The sequence below is a fragment of the Triticum dicoccoides genome, chromosome 7B (genome assembly GCF_002162155.2).
Source record: "Triticum dicoccoides isolate Atlit2015 ecotype Zavitan chromosome 7B, WEW_v2.0, whole genome shotgun sequence".
Classification (NCBI taxonomy): domain Eukaryota; kingdom Viridiplantae; phylum Streptophyta; class Magnoliopsida; order Poales; family Poaceae; genus Triticum; species Triticum dicoccoides.
In genome coordinates this window covers 396,083,484-396,103,481 of record NC_041393.1, presented here as the reverse complement: position 1 = coordinate 396,103,481, position 19,998 = coordinate 396,083,484, and positions in this window count along the sequence as shown.

Sequence of the window (19,998 nt, the reverse complement as noted above, 5' to 3'; positions counted from 1 at the left end):
AATGCTAGGGAGGAAAATGAGAGGAAGAACAAGAAGGAGAACACCAAGAACTCCAAGATCAAGATCCAAGGGGTTCCCCTCACATAGAGGAGAAAGTGATTGGTGGAAATGTGGATCTAGATCTCCTCTCTCTTTTCCCTCAAAAACTAGCAAGAATCCATGGAGGGATTGAGAGTTAGCAAGCTCGAAGAAGGTCAACAATGGGGGAAGAACACGAGCTCAAAGGATAAGGTTCATTGGGTAAGAAGACCCCCTTTTATAGGACCTCCCGAATCCAACCGTTATGTGCTCAGGTCGTGCACAAGCGGTACTACCGCTTGGAGGAGCGGTACTACCGCTTAGCACAGTCAAAACAGCCCAACGGGAGAGGAAACACGAGTTTTTGGTCCCGAGCGGAAGTAGCCACGGTAGTACTGCTCCAAGTGGTAGTACCGCTCCCAAGAGCGGTAGTAAAAAATTACTTCCGCTCCTGTCCGCGGTAGTACCGCTGCAGCCTTTTCAGAACACCAAAACTGACACAACTTCTGCAAATGGACTCCGTATTCAACGAAACCAAGTTTGTTGGAAAGCTAGCGACAAGGGCTAACACAATCTTGATAGAAAAATCAATAAGAAGCAAATGAGAAAAGGCCCAAAATAAAATGGTGAGAACCCTTCCTCGGATAAGACCGGTAAAACCTCCAACACCTAAAACATCATAGAAGACGCATGCAAACTCCGTTTTTGATGAACTTAAGCTTGTCATCAAGATGACCATAAGATCTAAGACTCACAAAGAGAACCAAACAAGAACCAAGAAACATGATGCAAGGATGCAATGGTTTGAGCTCTCGACGAACGATACGATCAAGCTACTCACTTGAGAGCCCCCCTTGATAGTATGGCTATCGATCCTATAACCCGGTCTCCCAACTACCACCATGAGACCGGTAAAATAGAAAACCTATCAAGGGCAAACCTTTGCCTTGCACATGATCCACTTGAGCTAGATGATGACGAGCTTGTCCTCCTCAAGATGGACCACCTTTCTTGATTGTGTTGGGTCGATGGAGACTAGATGATTGCTCCCCCATACTCCACTATGGGTGAGCCACTCTTCGGCACATCTTCACAAGTCCATTGACACCACATTGGATGGCAAGCTTCAAGCACTTGATCTCTTCATGATGCTCCACTTGAACTTGCACACAGCAATCTTGATGACGATCACCACTTGATGTCATCCTTTCCATGGGTTGTATGATATCTTCCTCTTGACGCAAGCCCATGGACACGTACCTAACCCCACATAGACTCTCACATAGAACATGGGTTAGTACACAAAGTGCAATGGACAATGCTTACCATACCATGGGATCACTTGATCCCTCTCGGTACATCCTTTACGCTTTGTGAGTTGATCAACTTGGTTCACTCTTGACTTAGTCTTGATCAACCTTGAATCTTTCCAACTCTCTTCGTTTGGATGATGTCTTGAAGGTAAACATGAATGATCACATAATCTTATTCTTCAAGACATGCTTGCAATAAGCTCAACACTCACATGACCAATCTTTGGATAATTCCTTAATAGCACCTTGGTCAACCCATAAACTCCTTGAAACCAACACATGGACTTCAAGAAATGCCTATGGAAAAATCCTTCAAATATAACTCAATGCAACCATTAGTCCATAGAGAATGTCATCAATTACCAAAACCACACATGGGGGCACCGCATGTCCTTTCTCTCTCTCTCTCTCTCTCTCTCTCTCTCGTGTTCTTGCTCCCGAAACTGCGGATTTCGATATCTTTGCTCGAAGCTCCATTTCCGAAACTGTTTTGGGGATTTGTTGCTTGGTATGTGACTCCTCCATGTGTCCAATTAGTTTTCATTTTAGTGTTTTATATTTAGAATAATTATCTACTCTTAGTGCTGCTGTAGATGAGCTTGCATGTTGAATTCTTAGAGTTCTAGGTAGTTTGAATGCTTGCTATGGCCTCTATGCATCCCTATGAGTAGTTGCTACCATTTTTGTGAAGTTTTGTTAATAAATTTTTCATGACCAAAATTTTTCAGAAAATTGTACGCGAACATTATGAACTTCTTTGGAGGCATCCTCTAGTAGCAACTCCATTCGCCGGTCCTATGCTGAACCAAGCGAAAAGTCCATTCGAAGTGCCACCACCAAAACATGCTTATGGCCATGCAACGATTACATGGTGAGAGTTGGTATTAAGGAGGAATTTGAGCAATTAGTTCACAATGCCGAACTCGGTCCCTACATTTCAGATAAGTGCAACCAACGCCTCATCCTCACCGAATCATTTGTCGAATAATTTAAATTATTTCCCCGTGAGTCTAAGGTGTCTTTTAAACTTTATGATAATCCATTTACCATTTCTCTAGAAAGGTTTGCTCACCTCTATAAAATTCCATTCTGGGGTTCACTCGATGAGCCACCTAGGTCTGAGTTTGAGTCATTCCTAACTAGTCTTTGCTTTGGTGAAACTAGGGGAGCTGCACAAGGTAGAATAAAGAGCATACATTTTCCTGCAATTCAGTACTTCACATTATTTAATGGAAAATGCATAGTAGGCAAGCAAGACTCTAGTACGCTTCGTGCTCCAGACTTGAGCCTCATACGCGTCGCTCTCACCGGTGAAAGGAGTTATAATCTTGCGGCGATTGTTGCACGCAGACTGCAGCATAACGCTAACAGTGGTTATTTCTATGGCGGAATTTATGCCACGTGTTTAGCACGAGAGCTTGGTGTTTCACCTTTTCCCTTTTATCCTATCCTACCCACGCAGTATTTAGACTTTGAAGCTTTAAAAGGCCATAAGATCCTCAAGGGAAAAATTCATGACTTCACTTACAATCTGTTGTTTAACCAAACTTCTGTTGTGCACACGCACATTTGCATGCGCCTGCTCTTTTTGACTATCCCAGCAGAGGAAGATATTTTGTTTTTGAGGGCGAGGCTCGATCTCACAACACAGTGGTGGAGGCAGCACGGCGGGTTGAGGCATTGGCACCAAGGGCCTCCGTGAGCTACCACGCCGACTACCATCCAGGCTACTGAGTGATTACCAAGCTAGGCAAAAAGCCTAAGCTTGGGGGAGTACACATTCCCACTGGCATTATATTCACGTTCACACATTTCATTCCCGATGTCGGTGTCCACACTTTTTCATTGTATAATCCATGCTTAAATTATTTTTCTCACTTTCTTCTTGTGTGTTTGAAAAACTTTGAGAAAATCCAAAATATGTTTCTTGCTTCTTTTGATTTTTCCTCCTAGTATAAATTATTGTAGTACTAACAAGAAAACCAAAAAGATTTCCTTGTTCTTATTTTACTTGTTGGGAGCTTTCCCGTGTAAATAGATTTTCTCGTTTTTGCTTTTCCCTTTTTCGTTTGCTTGCTTTCGAAAAACCCAAAACTCCAAAAATATTTCAGTGTGTTTCTCTGAATTTCTTTTTCTTTATCGAGTCATACCAGGGAGAAGACCTCGATGAAAATGTTGAGTGGCTCCCATTTGCATTGTTTATCTAACAACTAGTAAGCTTGCACGTGCAACACACGTCTTGCTTTATACTCTAGTATTAATTTTGTTTCAGATATTTACAAACATGAAAGAATGAAAACTTGTGTCTTTTAATCCAAATAATTACAAATGATGATGACCGTTTTGCTTGGATCTATTCTATGCCAACAGTTCAGAACAATTTACAATTTACCATGGATGCTCAGGAACGGTCTTAAATATACAAACTTACACACAAATAATTATACTATAAAGTCCAATCATATAGGAATACTGGTATCAGTCGTATACATGTTCTTTGACGTGTTCATCTTTTGAGCAAATAAGTCTAGCAATGCAAGTGAAGACACAAAGAAAACTTGGAAACCGTCAGGAACTTGTGCTCATGGCAACAAGGCAGGACATGTGTGTACAATTGGATCAAGTTCTGGTAGTACATCAAATGTGCCGGTTAACCATACAATTATTTCTTCCACATTGAAAAACAACCTGACTTTTTTTCCTGAAACATACTTATAATACAACTATTAATGATACCAAAGGTTAGTGAAATCATGCCTTGCCGGAATTTTCCTTGTTTCCTATCATAGTGTGACAAGTAAGCCTCCATGACTCCGGTTTCTAACCAAGCCAATGAGCTGCAAAGAGTAGAGTTAATTAACAACTTAACAATAAAATCGTCAAGCAACAGTCTTCGGGGGTGAATAGTGTTACAATGCATAGTAGTGTTATATCATGAGGTTGCAAACTTGCAATATAAAATACTGGTAAATCAATAATAATTATGTATAAGCATGCATGAGACCGATATTCAGCATCCAGTATATATTAGTGGCAAATCAATAAAAAAATCTGTATAAGCATGAGAGAAAATTAGAAGAGCATCTAAGCATACGTGTGTAGGTCAAATACAAGGAATAGGCATAATTAGCACGCACAAGCGTCAGGAGAATCCACCGGTTCTTCAATCAACAAAAAGAAAGTCGCCTTCATCCTCCAACCAATACTAATGGAATCAATTGAGAAATCAGCATATCGAGATTGGAGGTGCTGCCGGCGTCGGGATTACCGGTGGGAGAGGAGCGGCGCGTCACTGTTTCAAATGAGTCATTGAGACAATAAAGGACAGATTTTAACAAATTAAACAATCAAACTGGTTTAAGATGCAAGGTTCATGACTTCCACAAAAAGAGCTCTTTTGGGATTGTAAGATGCATCAGCTCAAATTAGGAACTATCATCCTCACCGTTTCCAATAAAAAGGAGATGATAGGAGAACCAGTAATTCACATTTGCTTCACCATGAAACCTTGAGCATGCTGCAATTGTTTCAATGACTGCACGTAATTTGGCAATTGAATAGGAAAATGGGTTCAAAGACGACACAAGCTATGTAGGTAAAGGGCAGAAAATTCATAGTGGCATCTTCAATTGCAAATGGAAATGATTTCACTGAAGTAAAGAAGCAACATCGACCAATATTGACTCGACCGAAACCTAAAATAAAGAAGCAAGAGTCTCCTATCTAATGAAACGTGTACATCAAACCTCAGTATTCTTGAAATCTGTCACATGCATAGAATAGTGGAGCAATGACCTGCAAAGTAACCTCGGCTCAGGTGTTCAGTCATCTCTGTCTCCCCAATCCTCATGGCTAGCATAATTGGACTTTAACACAGTGCCAATGGAATTCATTTATTTTTTGGGAAACAAAGTCATTCTCTCTGTCCACTTAGTTTCACAGTTGAATCCATCTACATGAATCAACTATTTGCATGTGGCAATCTATTAAAGGGAGAAACACATCGTCAAGCCTGATCTTTCACGGATCTACATACACTTATGTTGGCTTTATAAAATCAAAGAACAAATCAAAGAAAGATTAAATTGGTCCATCCAGAGCATATACACGACCAAGTTAATTTAGATCAAAGAACTTGTACACCTTTTACATGGAGGATTCAGATGAAGAAATTCTCTCCAAAGCCCTCCTCATGTACGCATGGTGCTAGAGATCTCGCTGTTGAGGGAGCACGTGATGTCTACTACACAACCTTCTTCTTGTAGACGTTGTTGGGCCTCCAAGTGCAGAGGTTTGTAGGACAGTAGCAAATTTCCCTCAAGTGGATGACCTAAGGTTTATCAATCCGTGGGAGGCGTAGGATGAAGATGGTCTCTCTCAAACAACCCTGCAACCAAATAGCAAAGAGTCTCTTGTGTCCCCAACACACCCAATACAATGGTAAATTGTATAGGTGCACTAGTTCGGCGAAGAGATGGTGATACAAGTGCAATATGGATGGTAGACAAAGGTATTTGTAACCTGAAATTATAAAAGCAGCAAGGTAACTAATGATAAAAGTGAGCGTAAACGGTATTGCAATGATAGGAAACAAGGCATAGGGTTCATACTTTCACTAGTGCAAGTTCTCTCAACAATAATAACATAGATAGATCATATAACAATCCCTCAACATGCAACAAAGAGTCACTCCAAAGCCACTAATAGCGAAGAACAAACGAAGAGATTATGGTAGGGTACAAAACCACCTCAAAGCTATTCTTTTGGATCAATCTATCAAAGAGTTCGTACTAGAATAACACTTTAAGACACAAATCAACCAAAACCCTAATGTCACCTAGATACTCCATTGTCACCTCAAGTATCCGTGGGCATGATTATACGATATGCGTCATAGAATCTCAAATTCATCCAACCAACGCAAAGTACTTCAAAGAGTGCCCCAAAGTTTCTACCGGAGAGTCAAGAAAACGTGTGCCAACCCCTATGCATAGGTTCATGGGCGGAACCCGCAAGTTGGTCACCAAAACATACATCAAGTGGCACGTGATATCCCATTGTCACCACAGATAAACACGGCAAGACATACATCAAGTGTTCTCAAATCAAAGACTCAATCCGATAAGATAACTTCAAAGGGAAAACTCAATTCATCACAAGAGAGTAGAGGGGGAGAAACATCATAAGATCCAACTATAATAGCAAAGCTCGCGATACATCAAGATCGTGCCATAGAGAGAACACGAGAGAGAGAGAGAGATCAAACACATAGCTACTGGTACATACCCTCAGCCCCGAGGGTGAACTACTCCCTCCTCATCATGGAGAGTGCCGGGATGATGAAGATGGCCACCGGTGATGGGTTCCCCCTCCGGCAGGGTGCCGGAACGGGCTCCCTAGAGGTTTTTGGTGGCTACAGAGGCTTGCGACGGCGGAACTCCCGATCTATCTTGATATTAAAATTTTTTAGGGTACGTAGGCTTATATAGGCGAAAGAAGTCGGTCGGCGGAGCCTCGAGGGGCCCAAGAGAGGGTAGGGCGTGCTCGGGGGGGTGGGCGCGCCCCCCTATCTCGTGGCCTCCTTGATGCTCTTCTGACGTGAACTCCAAGTCTCCCGGATCATATTCTTCCTAAAAATCACGCTCCCGAAGGTTTCATTCCGTTTGGACTCCGTTTGATATTCCTTTTCTTCGAAATACTGAAACAGGCAATAAAACAGCAATATGGGCTGGGCCTCCGGTTAATAGATTAGTCCCAAAAGTAATATAAAAGTGTATAATAAAGCCTGTAATCATTCAAAACAAATAATAAAATAGCATGAATGATTCATAAATTATAGATACGTTGGAGACGTATCAGCATCCCCAAGCTTAATTCCTACTCGTCCTCGAGTAGGTAAATGATAAAAGAAAGAATTTATGAAGTGTGAATGCTAGAAGGTGCACAAGTTTGATAAATGATAATTTCAATCACCTTTTCTAGCATGATAATATGTCATAACAGTAGTTCATCTCATAAAACTTCTCACGATAAAATAACAAGCAATTCACATGTCAAAGCATAGACCATAAACTTTCTTGAAAACTAGCAAACTTCATTCTTAGTCATCGAACAATTGCAATTCATCTTATTTTCAGGAATAGCAAACTCCACATACTCAACTATCATATAGTCTTCTACAATTGCTAACACTCACGCAATACTAATGGTTATGGAGTTTCAATCGGACACTGAGAAAGATAGGGGCTTATAGTGTTGCCTCCCAATGTATTCACCTTTGGGTGATGTCAACAATAATAGTTCATGCTAACTTATATCCAATTGGATATATATATCAGGATCTTCCCAACACGAGGTGCTTGCCAAAGGATAAAATTAAAAAGGGAAAGGTGAAGATCACCTTGACTCTTGCATAAAGTAAAAGACATAAAGTAAAAGATCGGCCCTTCGCAGAGGGAAGCAGAGGTTGTCATGCGCTTTTAGGGTTGGATGCACAAAATCTTAATGCGAATGAACGTCACTTTATATTGCCACTTGTATATGGACCTTTATTATGCAGTCCGTCGCTTTTGTTGCTTCCATAACAAGATCCTATAAAGCTATTTTCTTCACACCAAAAGATCATACATATTTAGAGAGCAATTTTTATTGCTTGCACCGATGACAACTTACTTGAAGGATCTTACTCAATCCATAGGTAGGTATGGTGGATTCTCATGGCAAAACTGGGTTTAAGGATATTTGGAAGCACAAGTAGTATCTCTACTTGGTGCAAGGAATTTGGCTAGCATGAGGGAGAAAGGCAAGCTCAACATGTTTGAATGATCCATAACAATATACTTTAATTGAGATGTGCGAAAACATAACCCATTACGTTGTCTTCCTTGTCCAAAATCAACTCTTTAGCATGTCATACTTAATGAGTGCTCCCAATTATAAAAGATGTCTAGGATAGTGTATTTATATGTGGAATCTCTCTTCCTTCGATATTCTTTCATAAATTGTTCAAATGACTAATACGATGCTTGCTAACCTTCAATTAATTTACAACCTCTACCTCTTAGATGTGAAGTCAATACTCCCCATGGGATAAGCAAATGAGGCATATATAATTTCAGATTTATGACAATCAACTCATTCAACCATTTACTCATAGGATATAAGTGAAGCACACGAGTAAATGAAATACTACTCCAAAAAGATATAAGTGAAGATCAATGAGTAGCTAAATAATTGTGTAACTATGCAAAGACTCTCTCACATTTAAGAATTTCAGATATTGGTATTGTATTCAAACATCAAGCAAAATGAAATAAAATGGCATTGCAAGGATAGCACAACTCATGTGAAGAATCAAAAACTTAGTCTCAACCGATACTAACCGATAATTGTTGAAGAAGAAAGGTGGGATGCCTACCGGGGCATCCCCAAGCTTGGATGCTTGAGACTTCTTGAAATATTATCTTGGGGTGCCTTCGGCATCCCCAATCTTGAACTTTTGTGTCTCCTTAATTCCTCTCATATCATGGTTTCTCTTTTTATCAAAAGCTTCATCCACACCAAACTCAACAAGAACTTGTGAGATAAGTTAGTATAAACCAATGCAAAAACTTATCATTTTCTACTGTAACAAATCACTAAAATTATTATTCAACATTGCATACTAAATGCCTCTTCATATTTAATACTCTTATCCTCAAATAGAATCATTAAACAAGCAAACATATGCAAACAATGCAACCATAACAGCAATCTGCCAAAACAGTATAGTCTGTAAAGAATGCAAGATTCATCATACTTCCCTAACTCCAAAAATTATGAAATAAAATTCCCACTGTAGAAGATTTATCATAGCTCATTATGCAAAAAGTTTCAACATTATATCATGCTCTGAATTTTCTAGGGAATTTGTGCAACAGCGGTAAACTTTCTGTTTTCAAACAGCAACATGTATACTAGCAAAATAAGCATGGTAAAGGCTATCCTTAACATTTTTATTGAAACTAAAGATGCAAAACATTATAACAGCAAGAAAATACTAACAAAATAAAATGACGCTCCAAGCAAAACACATATCATGTGTCGAATAAAAATATAGCTCCAAGTAAAGTTACCGATGAACGAAGACGAAAGAGGCGATGCCTTCCGGGGCATCCCCAAGCTTGGGCTCTTGGTTGTCCTTGAATATTGCCTTGGGGTGCCTTGGGCATCCCCAAGCTTAGGCTCTTGACACTCCTTATTCCATAGTCCATGGAATCTTTACCCAAAACTTGAAAACTCCACAACACAAAACTTAACAGAAAACTCGTAAGCTCCGTTAGTATAAGAAAATAAAACCACCACTTAGGTACTGTAATGAACTCATTATAAATTCATATTGGTGTAATATCTACTGTACTCTAACTTATCTATGGTTCATACCCTCCGATACTACTCATAGATTCATCAAAATAAGCAATCAACACATAGAAAACAGAATCTGTGAAAAACAGAACAGTCTGTAGTAATCTGTATCAAACGTATACTTCTGGAACTACAAAAATTCTACCAAATTAGGAAGTCCTAATAAATTTATGTAACAATCCAGAGCAAAAATAATCAGATCAGAAGCACGTTTCTGTGAATTAACAAAACTAATTTACTGGGTGCAAAAGTTTCTGATTTTTAGCAGGATCAACACAACTATCACCGTAAGCTATCCTAAAGATCTTACTTGGCACTTTATTGAAACAAAAACTATAAAACATGATTACTACAGTAGCATAATCATGTGTACACATAAAAACAGTAAGGATAAATATTGGGTTGTCTCCCAACTAGCGCTTTTCTTTAATGCCTTTCTAGCTAGGCATGATGATGACAATGATGCTCACATAAAAGATAAGAATTGAAACGTAACGGGAGCATCATGAAGCACATGACTAGCATATTTAAGTATAACCCTCTTCCTATGCATAGGGATTTTGTGAGCAAACAACTTATGGGAACAATAATCAACTAGCATAGGAAGGTAAAATAAGCCTAGCTTCAAGATTTTAAGCACATAGAGAGGAAACTTGACGTTATTGCAATTCCTACAAGCATACGTTCCTCTCTCATAATAATTTTAAGTAGCATCATGAATGAATTCAACAATATAACCAGCACCTAAAGCATTCTTTTCATGATCTACAAGCATAGAAATTTTATTACTCTCCACATAAGCAAAATTCTTCTCATGAATAGTAGTGGGAGCAAACTCAACAAAATAATTATCATGTGAGGCATAATCCAATTGAAAACTAAAATCATGATGACAAGTTTAATGGTTATCATTATTCCTAATAGCTTACAAGTCATCACAATAATCATCATAGATAGCAACTTTGTTCTCCTAATCAATTGGAACCTCTTCCAAAATAGTGGATTCATCACTAAATAAAGTTGACACTCTTCCAAATCCACTTTCATGTTCATCACAATAAGATTCAACATCCTCCAAAATAGTGGGATCACTACTTCCTAAAGTTGACACTCTTCCAAACCCACTTTCATCAATATAATCATCATAAATAGGAGGCATGCTTTCATCATAATAAATATTCTCATCAAAACCTGGGGAACAAAAAATATCATTTTCTTCAAACATAGCTTCCCCAAGCTTGTGGCCTTGCATATCATTAGCATCATGGATATTCAAGGAATTCATACTAAAAACATTGCAATCATGCTCATCATACAATCTAGTACCAAATATTTTAATGCATTCTTCTTCTAGCACTTGAGCACAATTTTCCTTTCCGTCATTCTCACAAAAGATATTAAAAAGACGAAGCGTATGAGACAAACTCAATTCCATTTTTTGCAATTTTCTTTTATAAACTAAACTAGTGATAAAACAAGAAACAAAAAGATTCGATTGCAAGATCTAAAGATATACCTTCAAGCACTCACCTCCCCGGCAACGGCGCCAGAAAAGATCTTGATGTCTACTACACAACCTTCTTCTTGTAGACGTTGATGGGCCTCCAAGTGCAGAGGTTTGTAGGACAGTAACAAATTTCCCTCAAGTAGATGACCTAAGGTTTATCAATCCGTGGGAGGCGTAGGATGAAGATGGTCTCTCTCAAACAACCCTGCAACCAAATAGCAAAGAGTCTCTTGTGTCCCCAACACACCCAATACAATGGTAAATTGTATAGGTACACTAGTTCGGCGAAGAGATGGTGATACAAGTGCAATATGGATGGTAGACAAAGGTATTTGTAATCTGAAATTATAAAAACAGCAAGGTAACTAATGATAAAAGTGAGCGTAAACGGTATTGCAATGATAGGAAACAAGGCATAGGGTTCATACATTCACTAGTGCAAGTTCTCTCAACAATAATAACATAGATAGATCATATAACAATCCCTCAACATGCAACAAAGAGTCACTCCAAAGCCACTAATAGCGGAGAACAAACGAAGAGATTATGGTAGGGTATGAAACCACCTCAAAGCTATTCTTTCGGATCAATCTATCAAAGAGTTCATACTAGAATAACACCTTAAGACACAAATCAACCAAAACCCTAATGTCACCTAGATACTCCATTGTCACCTCAAGTATCCGTGGGCATGATTATACGATATGCGTCACACAATCTCAAATTCATCCAACCAACGCAAAGTACTTCAAAGAGTGCCCCAAAGTTTCTACCAGAGAGTCAAGAAAACGTGTGCCAACCCCTATGCATAGGTTCATGGGCGGAACCCGCAAGTTGGTCACCAAAACATACATCAAGTGGCACATGATATCCCATTGTCACCATAGATAAACACGGCAAGACATACATCAAGTGTTCTCAAATCAAAGACTCAATCCGATAAGATAACTTCAAAGGGAAAACTCAATTCATCACAAGAGAGTAGAGGGGGAGAAACATCATAAGATCCAACTATAATAGCAAAGCTCGCGATACATCAAGATCGTGCCATAGAGAGAACACGAGAGAGAGAGAGATCAAACACATAGCTACTGGTACATACCCTCAGCCCCGAGGGTGAACTACTCCCTCCTCGTCATGGAGAGCGCCGGGAGGATGAAGATGGCCACCGGTGATGGGTTCCCCCTCCGGCAGGGTGCCGGAACAGGCTCCCGGGAGGTTTTTGGTGGCTACAGAGGCTTGCGGCGGCGGAACTCCCAATCTATCTTGATATTCGATGTTTTTAGGGTACGTAGGCTTATATAGGCGAAAGAAGTCGGTCAGGGGAGCCTCGAGGGACCCACGAGAGGGTAGGGCGCGCCCAGGGGGTGGGCGTGCCCCCTATCTCGTGGCCTCCTCGATGCTCTTCTGACGTGAACTCCAAGTCTCCTGGATCATATTCTTCCTAAAAATCACGCTCCCGAAGGTTTCATTCCGTTTGGACTCCGTTTGATATTCCTTTTCTTTGAAATACTGAAACAGGCAATAAAACAACAATATGGGCTGGGCCTCCGGTTAATAGGTTAGTCCCAAAAGTAATATAAAAGTGTATAATAAAGCCCGTAATCATTCAAAACAGATAATAAAATAGCATGAATGCTTCATAAATTATAGATACGTTGGAGATGTATCAGCACGACAGAGAGAAGAGGCACTGGGTGCAGAACGGAGGCACCGAGGCGCGGCACGGCAGGCCCAGGAAGCGTGACAGGGCGGGAGGGGGCTTCAACAGGAGCATGGGCGCACGTGGGGCGAGACAGGGGCGGCGGTGGGCTGGGGCACGGCGGCGGCGCTGTGCACGACATGCTACGTGCGGCACGATACGAGGCCGAGGGTGCGGCGGCTCCTGCTCCCTAGGGGGCGGGGAGCGAGGGTCGGGATGGTGCTTATCTGGTGCGTGATTACAGGGATGCATTGCGTGATTTTATGAGGGTGAGTAATTTTCTTTCCACGATTCATTTTTTGCGCTCATACGGGCGATGCGTTTACGGAAGCCAGGTGTGAAGTTCCCTCTGTGGTGCCATGGAGTATGGTCAGCCAATCTAAATTATTAAGTACACATGGGAGGATAGATTAGATTAAGGTTAGCCGTTAGATCACTGTTCAAGAAATCTTCCGATTCAGCGATTAATCTTTCGATTTATCGCTACTCGTGGGGTAACCGATAAGATTATGCCTTATCTTCACCGTTTATCTTTTGGACTGATTTGTCGCTCTGACAAATGATTTATCAGGAATCTACCGATAAATCGGACCTATTCATAGCATTGTGTTTGCAAAAACTATGTTTATCTATGTTTTGTGGACCTTGTTACGCAATATGTATTGTTGTCCCATTCTATTTGTCATTATACAAAGATTCAAAGGCTAGGAATCAACGTAACACTTCTGTCAAATATTTTTTGTGTTGAATATAGCATATTTTAGTGTTGAGGACCTAGGATTTGCAAAAAATGTCCGATTAATAGTCGACCGACAAAATTGATTAATCGGCCGATTTCTGATTAATCTCTACTCCCCAGCTGACCGAGACGCTAACGATAAGTGAAATCCTGAACATTGCGTTAGATTAAGTTTAGTGGATCTAATCACACGGTGATAATGCATCCGTGCGTTTTGTGGGGCGCACATAAGAAAGTTCTTGTTCGTTTGTTTAATAGTAGTGGAGAAGAGCCATATTACCTTGTCTTCTCCTCTTGAATAAAATGATTGCAGGTTCCAGCTTAGTCCATGACACTCTTGCACTATTATTATTTCAAATTATTTGGCCGTGCAAGTGAAAGGCAATAATGATGATATTAAATGAACTGGCCATGGCAGAGAGAAATGGGTATGAACTCAACTTGTTCTGTTTTTGTAAATATGTTTAACCTAGTATCCATGCTTCAGCCTATTATGATCAAACATGTTTGCAATGACAATTAGAGATTATAGTTTCATGCCATGCATAAGTAGCTAGGAGTGAATAATGGCTTATCTTGGATATCAACATTGCGTTAAAATGATTGTGGTGTACTATGATGATATGGTATCCTCCTCTGAATGTTCGAGTGGCTTGACTTGGCACATGTTCATGCATGTAGTTGAATCAAAACCAACATGGCCTCTATGATATTTATGTTCATGGTGTTCATATCCTACTCATGCTAGTGTCCAATGTTACTTATGCATAATGCATGTTCATGACCATTGTTGCTCTCTAGCTGGCCGCTCCTCAACCTATTTGCTAGCCTTCGCATGTACTAAGTGGGAACTCTGTTTGTACATCAAAAACCTGAAATCTAAGTTATTCCAGATGAGTCCACCATACCTACCTATATGCGTTATTACCCTCCCGCCCTAAGTAAATTTGCATGTGCGACCTCTAAAAACTTAAAATAAATATCCTTTTTGTGTGCATGGATCGTTCATGGAACAACGAAAGGTAGTCGGTATCTTCCATGCTAAGCGGGTATCTTCCCCGACTGCCACTCATAAGGAAGACAATCAAAAGAGCACCTCATGCAACAAATTTGTCACACAACTTTTACCATACACGCATGCTACGGGACTTGCCAACTTCAACAAAATTATTTCTCAATTTCATAATTACCCACTAGCATGACCCTAACATTACTACCTTTATATCTCAAAACAATTATCAAGCATCAAATTGATCATAGCATCCAATTCTCTTCCTATGATAGTTTTTATTATACCCAACTTGGATGCTCATCATTCTAGGACCAACTTTGTAACCATAGCAAATACCATGCTGTTCTAAAAGACTCTCAAAAAGACATAAGTGAAGCATGAGAGACTAGCAATTTCTTCAAAAATAAGCCACCGCCGTGCTCTAAAAGATATAAGTGAAGCACTAGAGCAAAAACTATCAAGCTCAAAAGATATAAGTGAAGCACATAGGCTTCTCCCAAAAGGTGTGTACAGCAAGGATGATTGTGGTAAACTAAAAAGCAAAGACTAATATAATACACGATGCTCCAAGCAAAACACATATCATGTGGCGAATAAAAATATAGCTCCAAGTAAAGTTACCAATGAACAAAGACGAAAGAGGGGATGCCTTCCCGGGGCATCCCCAAGCTTAGGCTTTTGGCTATTCTTGAATATCTTGGGGTGCCTTGGGAACCCCCAAGCTTAGGCTCTTGCCACTCCTTATTCCATAGTCCATAAAAGCTTTACCCAAAACTTGAAAACTTCACAACACAAAACTCAACAGGAAATCTTATAAGCTCCATTAGTGAAAGAAAACAAAACCACCACATAAGGTACTGTAATGAACTCATTATTTATTTATTTTGGTGTTAAACCTACTGTATTCCAACTTCTCTATAGTTTATAAACTATTTTATTGGCCATAGATGCATCAAAATAAGCAAACAACACACGAAAAACAGAATCTGTCAAAAATAGAACAGTCTGTAGCAATCTGTAACTAACGCAAACTTCTGGAACTCTAAAAATCCTACCAAAATAGGAAGTCCTGGAAAATTTGTTTATTGATCAGCAGAAAAAATAATTAATGCAAAAGCACGTTTCTGTGATTTAACAAAACTAAATTCGTGCGCGCAAAGTTTCTGTTTTTCAGCAGAATCAAATCAACCATCATCATAGGTTATCCTATAGGTTCTACTTGGCCCAAACACTAATAAAAGATGAAAACACATCTAAACAGAAGGTAGATGCAAGATTTATTACTAAACAGGAACAAAAACAAAAAACATAAAGAAAATTGGGTTGCCTCCCAACTAGCGCTATCGTTTAACGCCCCTAGCTAGGCATAAAAGCGAAGATAGATCTAACGAGTACCATCTTTGGCACTAAATTCATAAGTAGAGGACTTGTGACCTATGAGGTTTATCCCTTTTTAGCAAAAATGCAAGAAATTCATTGGTAGCAAAAGGTTCCTTAACAATAGAGAGAGACAATTGGGATGAATACTTATGGATTTGAGATCCGCGTCTCCCTTACTAGAAGATTCACCCTTATTTTTAGGAACATAAATAAAATTAGCAGTTTTAGTGGGGGGTTTTGGAGTGTTTTTCATGGAGGAAAACGCGGAACCTAAATTTGTAATGATATCCTCAAGTTTACCAATTCTAGCAGAGTCTAGATCTATTTTTTCATTGACTATAGGTTCTTTTTCTTTAAGATTTTTCAAAGTCCAACCCTAGATCCATATTGGGTGATGTGATTATGAATCTTTTTATCTAAGTTTTCAATCAAATCAACAGTGGCAATCTTATTTTCAATAATCTCAAGCCGTTGCATAACGTGTTCTAAAGTTAAAACAGTTCCATTGATCAAAAGAGGTGGCGGGCCAAACAAATCTAACATAGCATTATAAGCATCAAACGTATGGCTACTCATGAAATCACCTCCGGTGGCAATATCAAGAACACATCTATTCCAAGGAGTGATGCCTACATAAAAATTGCGGAGAAGAACGGAAGTAGAAAGCTTCCTAGTAGATTTATATTGGGCATTGAAAATTCTATGCCAAGCATCTTTTAAATTTTCTCCCTCCCTTTGCTTAAAATTGAGAATTTCTTGTTCGGGCGTGAGAATAAGGATAGGAGGACTAGCCATAACGACAAGGTAAAAGAACTAACACATGGGCAAATGGAAAAAGGCAAGCGGAAAGAGAGAGGAGAATATTGGGAAAGAGAGGCCAAATAAAACGGCAAGGGTGAAGTGGGAGAGAGGAAAACGAGAGGCAAATGGCAAATAATGTAAATGCGAGGGAGATGGGTTTGTCATGGGTACTTGGTATGTCTTGACTTGAGCGAAGACCTCCCCGGCAACGGCGCCAGAAATCCTTCTTGCTACGTCTTGAGCTTGCGTTGGTTTTCCTTGAAGAGGAAAGGGTGATGCAACAATAGTGGCGTAAGTATTTCCCTCGGTTTTTGAGAACCAAGGTATCAATCCAGTAGGAGGCTCCTCAAAAGTCCCACGCACCTACACAAACAAACAAAGAACTCGCAACCAACGCAAGAAAGGGGTTGTCAATCCCTTCACGGCCACTTGCGAAAGTGAGATCTAATAAAGATAGTATGATAAGATAAATATATTTTTGGTATTTTATAATATAGATGCAAAAAAGTAAAGATGCAAATAAAGGTAGATTGGAAGCAAATATGATAAGAGATAGACCCGGGGGCCATAGGTTTCACTAGTGGCTTCTCTCAAGATAGCATAAGTATTACAGTGGGTGAACAAATTTCTGTCGAGCAATTGATAGAAAAGCGAATAATTATGAGATTATCTAGGCATGATCATGTATATAGGCATCACGTCCGTAACAAGTAGACCGACTCCTGCCTGCATCTACCACTATTACTCCACACATCGACCGACTCCTGCCTGCATCTAGAGTATTAAGTTCATAAGAACAGAGTAACGCATTAAGCAAGATGACATGATGTAGACGGATAAACTCAAGAAATATGATACCAAAAAAGGCTTTCGCCCCGCTTTATAAATAAAGCAAACCGTCAAGGACAAACAAGCAGAGTCAAGTGCATACACACTCACGCACCCAAGTCACACGAACAAGTACATAGGTTCTGCTGAGGGCACAGCTCAACAAGCCCAAACAAAAAATAAAAAAAGGCAGCAAATGCCGGGCGAAGGAGACGTCTAGTCCGGCTCCGGCGGAGGCGGCGGGGGAGGCGGCGACAGGCGGACGGCCATCGATCGGAGGTCGGCGATGAAGGCTGAGATGGCGTCACGGTCCAGGGGACGGCTAAGCGGCCGCCAAAGGTGCAAAAAAAACTCGATAGTTTAAAGAGCGCGTCAGTAGATCGCCGAAGAGGAGTGCGCTGAATCACGAGCTTATTGCGAACAGTACAGAGGGTCCAGGCGAGGACCCCAATCTCAAGCCACCTAATGTGGCGAGAAGTCGCGGGGGACGACTGGAGTTCGTCAAATAAGTCAGGGAAGTTGGTGTGGCACCAATTTCCGCCGACCACTTCGCGAAAACAACTCCAGAGGAACTGGGCGGACACGTAGGAGAAGAAAATGTGGTTCAAATCTCCGGGAACCCCACAGAGAGGGCAGAGGCCAGTGCCCGGGCCATTGCGCTTGAGAACCTCCACCCCGGACGGGATCCGGCCACGAATCCATTGCCACATGAAGATACGGATCTTCAGCGGCAAGCGGATGGACCAGACAAGCGAGAGAGGGAGAGGGGCGGCAGATGGTGCGATGGCCAGGTAGAGATATTTGGTGGAGAATCGGCCCGAAGGTTCAAGGCACCACCGGACTAGGTCAGGCCCACCATCTAGCGAGGGTTCGTGTAGAGCAATACAGTCGAGTAACTCACGCCAGGCGGCAGATTCCATTGGACCAAAGGCCCGCCGGAAAGCAAGGTGCCCTAAGTCAAGAAGGGCCCTATCAACGGAGATCACGGGGTCAACGGCAATGGAGAAGAGACCAGGGAAGCGAGATGCGAAGGGAGAGTCCCCGGCCCACCGATCAAACCAGAACAGCGTCGAAGATCCCACGCCCACCGAGATGGATGTCCCGATACGGAGGACCGGAAGGAGCTGGACGATCGACTGCCAGAACTAAGAGCCTTCGGACTTCTGGCAGAAGGCGAGAGGCTGCCCATGCAGGTATTTGTTCCGGATGTCAAGCCAAAGACCACCATGTCCCTGCGAGATTCGCCAGAGCCAGTGGGAGAGGAGGGCAATGTTCATCCGTTTAGAGCACATGATGCCAATGCCCCCCTGCTCCCGGGGCTTGCAGATGTCAGGCCAGCTGACCATATGGTATTTCTGCTTCTCCTTGTCACCCGCCCAGTAAAAGCGGGACTGGATCTTGGCAATCTCCTTGTGGAGGGTCTCGTGGAGGCTGTAGAAGCTCATTAGGAACAAGAGGAGACTGGAGAGAGAAGAATTGATGAGAATAGTCCTGGCTGCTTTGGATAACCACCGCCCCTGCCAGGGTTCGACGCGGGTTTGCAGCTTGGCCACTGAGGGGCGCAAGTCCAGGACGGTAAGCCTGGAGTCACTAATGGGCGTTCCCAAGTAAGTAGTGGGAAGAGTGCCCATGCGGCAATTAAGCCTGTTGGCGATGGCCAAAGACTCTGCAGGGGGGTATCCCATCACCATCACATCGCTCTTGTCGAAATTGATCTTGAGACCCGACATCTGCTGGAAGCAGAGGAGAAGGAACTTGAGGTTGGCGCTATCGTTCTCCGAGCCTTCAACCATAATGATAGTGTCGTCGGCATACTGGAGAATGGATATCCCAGAGCCCCCGGCGAGGTGGGGAGTGATCCCACGAATATGGCCCGCGGCTTTTGCCTTATCAAGGATGGATGCTAGCGCGTCTACGACCATATTGAACAAGAACGGGGAGAAGGGATCGCCTTGTCTAACCCCACATAGGGTGGGGAAGAAGGGGCCAATCTCGTCGTTGATGTTCACGACCGTATGACCGCACGTGACCATTTGCATGACACGAGTAACCCACCGGTCGTCAAAGCCCTTCCGAAGAAGGACCTCCCTAAGGAAGGACCAGCTAACCGTGTCGTAGGCTTTATGAAAGTCAATCTTCAGGAAGACCGCCTTGAGGTTTTTGGAGCGGACCTCATGGAGGACTTCATGAAGGACTAGGACCACATCTAGGATGTACCGGCCCTTAATGAAAGTCGTCTGGTTGGGGTGCATGACACGGTCGGCCAGCAGGGTCACCCTATTGGCGTACCCTTTA